The 5,793-nt window shown below is 40.9% G+C and overlaps 1 non-coding gene across 1 annotated transcript; it reads right to left on the reverse strand.

Moving 5' to 3' along the window:
- Positions 1-360: 360 nt before the first annotated feature.
- TRNAD-GUC lies at positions 361-432 on the reverse strand. Its single transcript has one exon. It is a non-coding gene; the product is annotated as a tRNA-Asp (tRNA).
- Between the last annotated feature and the right edge of the window lie 5,361 nt (positions 433-5,793).

Genomic DNA, 5,793 nt, shown 5'->3' on the forward strand with positions numbered 1-5,793 from the left:
TCTGTCTCTGGGTTGCTATTTAACCCCTCAGGAATTCTTCTCCAAACCCAAACCAACCAACTCTGAAGAATATGTTGTCTCTTTCAAAACATAAGCTGTTATGCTTTATACCACCAAGTTGCGCAAAAAAAAAAAAAAAAACTCACACACGTTCCACCCAAACACCCACTGAAGTACTAGCAGTATTCCTTTGTACCATCAAGAAACAATTATTTTGTAAAATAAATAAATTAATATATCATAAACCTAAGGGATTTTGTAAAATAAATAAGGAGGTAAATAAATTAGTACTGAATATTTCATGAGCCCTGGGGAATTTGATCCATATGGCCCCTTATCGTCCTCAAGAAAATGATAATCCTCCCCGTCGGGGAATCGAACCCCGGTCTCCCGCGTGACAGGCGGGGATACTTACCACTATACTAACGAGGAAGGAATAGAAATTAATGTTTTGATTACGTTTATCAACAAACCTTTGCTGTGATAAGCTGTTTCCTGGAAATAACGTCCCATTTATTGTGAGTAATTAATAGTGACACTGCACAGTTTAAGTTAAAGAAACTTGATTGTTTACTCTAGTGCAGCTTGACAGCACCACAATTGCAAAGATCTGTATTAGTGTACAATTCTAATTTATTATCTCTTCTCTGTCACTCACACAAACATACATACACACACAGGCGGGGATACTTACCACTATGCTAACAAGGAAGGAATAGAGATTAATGTTTTGATTATGTTTATCAACAAACCTTTGCTGTGATAAGCTGTTTCCTGGAAATAACGTCCCATTCATTGTGAGTAATTAATAGTGACACTGGCACAGTTTAAATTAAAGAAACATGATTGTTTACTCTAGTGCAGCTTGACAGCACCACAATTGCAAAGATCTGTATCAGTGTACAATTCTGATTTATCATCTCCTCTTTCTCTCTATCTCTCTCTCTCTCTCTCTCTCACTCACACAAACATACATACGCACACACAGGCAAAACAGAAGTGTGGCAAATCCGGTGCAAAGCATTAGGAGCAAATGAAAAGCATGGCAATTCCAAGTGAATAAGGTCTGTACAAAATTCTCCAAAAAATGACATACAGGGTAAGAATACTGACCTGAGAGGGAATAGACGATACACAATGTCAGACTAGCTGTGACAAATCTTGGGATATAAGGCTCCACATTAAGTACTTAACTTAGCACACTTAGAAAGCTGCACATTATGCACGTAACTCAGCACACTTTGCACAGTAAAGCTAGGAAGCTGATGCAACCTCGGACTGATTTCCATTAACTTATTTCTGCATAATGCCAAACTCAAAGAAAGACAAATGCATTTGTGAAAAAGGAGTTATCCTTGCTGAGTGCTGCTCAGTTAACAATATAAAATGTTAAAATGCATCTTCTGTATGAAAGCACCAGTGTAAACTCTGACATTTATTTACTTACTACATCTGTTAACCAGGTAAATGAATGTATCTGTATATCATTTTCAGACATGAGCTGGGCCAAGAAGGCAAAGATAACAACCATACCAAAGAATATAAACAAACTTCAACAAAACATGAACATGTAGCCAATATCCATTACATACATTTCAGTTGTATACAAACACTGAAAATTAAAGTAATGTACTCACCATAACTATACACCTGTGTTGTCTATTTTTATTCTTCCTCAACTGATGGGTCTCAGATCAGACCTCGGATCTGGCTCAGTCATGCTTACTAAACTCTCAAATCCAACTCTTGAGGTCCTCCCCTTAGCCACGGTCGGCCTTAGGCATAGGCGAACTAGGCGACTGCCTAGGGCGCCGTAAAGGGCACACTTTTTATTCATGTGTGTATTTATTTTAATTAACAAAGTTTGCACTCTTCTTGGTGCTCTGTTAAAGTGTAACCAAAGGCCGGAACCATGTGGAAGGGGGGTGAGCGGCCTCCCATTTACAGCTGCAGGTTGGCCAGGACAGTTTTAAAAAACAAAAAAACAAAAAAAACCCTTTACTTCGTGGTATGAGTTTTCTGTAAAGAGGAACGTGAACATGCATGCGTCACGACACATTTGGGTATTTGGTTTAGAAAGGTTCTGTTCCCTGTCTTCCCTCCACTTGGTTTGACAAAAGTAAGCAACTGTAAAAGGAGTTACGATGAAGTTATTACAGGGTCAGTCTATGAGGCCAGTAGGGATTAAAGCAGATGCTTTTGCCATTTTCTGTAAGGCCTGGCAGGTAATATAAACAACAGAAAGGGTGACTTATTAAGCTGTGTGCTAGTCAAACTGCAACCTCTTTTGCGGGCTATATGGGGCAGGAGAGCGGCCCAAGGGAGGTGCTGGGAATTTAGCCACTGCTGTCACTGAGGAAATCAAACACTAGACTACAGCTAGCAGCTCTTTAACAGCTTAATCCTCTCTGCTCACTGCATGTTGGTTGGCATACTTTACAACTTTTGATAGGTATTTCACACACACACTCGCAAAGCAATAGAGGTGGTCATCCTCATGTAGGAGTAGTTTGTAGCTCTCTTGGTAAACATATTCATTGTTTTGTTGTGTTGCTTGCTGTACTAAAAACTGAAATTATGTTAAATTAATTTTGTGGTATCATCAACTACCAAATTATGCAGAAGGTCAGATGATTGTGGATTTTGCGAAAAGGATGGACATGGCTGTGGTGAATACATATTTTAAGAAGAGGGTGGAGCATAGGGTGACGTACAAGAGTGGAGGAAGATGCTCACAAGTTGATTATATACTATGTAGGAGGGCCAGTCTTAAGGAGATTGGAGACTGTAAAGTGGTGGCAGGGGAAAGTGTAGTTAAGCAGCATAGATTGGTGGTATGTAGAATGACGTTGGTGAACAAGAAGAGGAGGAGGAGTGTGAAAGCTGTGCCAAGGATTAAATGGTGGAAGTTAAAAAGGTGATTGTGAAGTGGAGTTTAGGGAAGAGTTAAGACAGGCACTGGGAGGCAGTGGAGAGTTGAATAGCTGGGTAACTACAGCAAAACTAGTAAGGGTGACTGCTAGAAAGGTGCTTGGTGTGACATCTGGACAGAGGAAGGAGGACAAGGAGACCTGGTGGTGGAATGAGGAAGTACAGGAGAGTATACAGAGGAAGAGGCTGGCGAAGAAGAAGTGGGATTGTCAAAGAGATGAAGAAAGTAGACATGAGTATCAGGAGATGAGGCGCATGGCAAAGAAGGAGGTGGCGAAAGCTAAGGATAGGGCATATGGAGAGTTGTACGAGAGATTGGACACTAAAGAGGGAGAAAAGGACCTGTACCGATTAGCTAGACAGAGGGACAGAGCTGGGAAAGATGTGCAGCATGTAAGGGTGATAAAGGATAGTGAGGGAAAGGTACTCACAACAGAGGAGAGTGTGTTGAATAGATGGAAAGAGTATTTTGAGAGGCTGATGAATGAAGAGAATGAGAGAGAGAGAAGGTTGGATGATGTGGGGATAGTGAATCAGGAAGTGAAACAGATTAGCAAGGAGGAAGTAAGGGCAGCTATGAAGAGGATGAAGAATGGAAAGGCTGTTGGCCCAGATGACATACCAATGGAAGCATGGAGGTGCTTAGGAGAAATGGCAGTGGAATTTCTAACTAGATTGTTTAATGAAATTTTGGAAAGTCAGAGGATGCCTGAGGAGTGGAGAAAAAGTGTTTTGGTACCTATCTTTAAGAATAAGGGTGATGTGCAGAGCTGCAGTAACTACAGAGGGATAAAACTGATTAGTCACAGCTTGAAGTTATGGGAAAGAGTAGTGGAAGCAAGGTTAAGAAGGGAGGTGATGATTAGTGATCAGCAGTATGGTTTCATGCCAGGAAAGAGCACTACAGATGCAATGTTTGCTCTGAGTGTTGATGGAGAAATACAGAGAAGGTCAGAAGGAGTTGCATTGTGTCTTTGTAGACTTGGAGAAAGCATATGACAGGGTGCCTAGAGAAGAGTTGTGGTATTGTATGAGGAAGTCGGGAGTGGCAGAGAAGTACGTAAGAGTGGTACAGGATATGTACGAGGGTAGTGTGACAGTGGTGAGGACTGCAGTGGGAGTGACAGATCCGTTTAAGGTGGAGGTGGGATTACATCAAGGATCAGCTCTGAGTCCTTTCTTATTTGCAGTGGTGATGGACAGGTTGACAGATGAGATCAGACAGGAGGCCCGTGGACTATGATGTTTGCAGATGACATTGTGATCTGTAGTGAGAGTAGGAATCAGGTTGAGGAGACTCTGGAGAGGTGGAGATATGCTCTAGAGAGCAGAGGAATGAGGTCAGCAGGGCTAAGACAGAATATATGTGTGTCAATGAGAGGGAGGGTAGAGGAATGGTGAGGATGCAGGGAGCAGAGTTGGTAAAGGTGGACGAGTTTAAGTACTTGGGATCAACAGTTCAGAGTAATGGTGAATGTGGAAGAGAGGTGAAGAAGAGAGTACAGGCAGGGTGGAATGGGTGGAGAAGAGTGTCAGGAGTGATTTGTGACAGTCGGGTATCAGTAAGAGTGAAAGGAAGGTCTACAAGAGTGTAGTGAGACCAGCTATGTTATATGGGTTGGAGACAGTGGCATTGACAAAAAGGCAGGAGTCGGAGCTGGATGTGGCAGAGTTAAAGATGTTAAGATTTGCAATCGGGTGTGACTAGGATGGATAGGATTAGGAATCGGTATATTAGAGGGTCAGCTCATGTTGGACAGTTTGGAGACAAAGCAAGAGAGACGAGATTGCGTTGGTTTGGACATGTGCTGAGGAGGGATGATGGGTATATTGGGAAAAAGATGCTAAGGATGGAGCTGCCAGGTAAGAGGAATAGAGGAAGGCCTAAGATAAGGTTTATGGACGTGGTGAGAGAGGACATGCAGGCGGTTGGTGTGACAGAGCAAGATGCAGAGGATAGGAAGAAATGGAAAGAGATGATCCGCTGTGGCGACCCCTAACGGGAAAAGCCGAAAGAGAATGATGATCAACTACCAAATTATATATTTACTCAACTGTTCAAAGTGATATTTATTCTGACAGAATTATGTCAGGACTTAATAATTTTGGATCTAATTGTTCTGAATGAGTTGACACACCAAATATTAACTGGTTCAGTAATTCAACTTTAGATTACTTTGAAACCAAATATCTGAGTTGTGGTATAGAAAATAATTTAGATCAAATAATTCTTCAGTCTAGAAAAGGGAACAGTTTGAACTTATGCACCACTAATCTTTCCTAAGCATTTTTTTTCTGTTCACTGTCTTCTTTCCTTTAAGAAACCAAGCCATATTTTTAAAAGTAATGTTACTTAAAATGTGTCTTAAAGCATGAAGCCTTTATTTCATAAATAAGATTATGTAAGGTAATAGCAACTAGTGGCTGTGGAACATTGGAGTTAATTGAATGATTACAGTAGTACTACTAATTCAGCAATGAGCAAAAATAATCTTTGAGGTGGTACTAAGAGTTCAAGTTTATTTAGGAGTTTTATACAAAACACTGTAACAAAATTTTAAAGCAATGGCAACATGTCATTATCCCACACCATCAAAGCCATTTCAGAAAGTTATGTTTGTAATTCTTGCTTGAAACCACTCAAATGAGCATTCTCAAAGTCACAAAGGTAGCAAGCTCCACAAGTAAGGGGCTTAATAGTAGAAAATAAGACCTGGTGTTTCAGTGTTGACTTGTAAAAATGACAGTAGCCCCACAAAGGCTGAACGCAGCATCTGTACAGCATAGTGAGCTCTTCTGTTAGCAGTGAACCAGGTCGTGAATGGAAGAAAAAAATTTTTTTAAAAATTTTTACAAACTCCC

This window comes from Protopterus annectens, chromosome 4.part0 (assembly GCF_019279795.1).
Source record: "Protopterus annectens isolate FY-2018-M chromosome 4.part0, PAN1.0, whole genome shotgun sequence".
NCBI classification, from domain to species: domain Eukaryota; kingdom Metazoa; phylum Chordata; order Ceratodontiformes; family Protopteridae; genus Protopterus; species Protopterus annectens.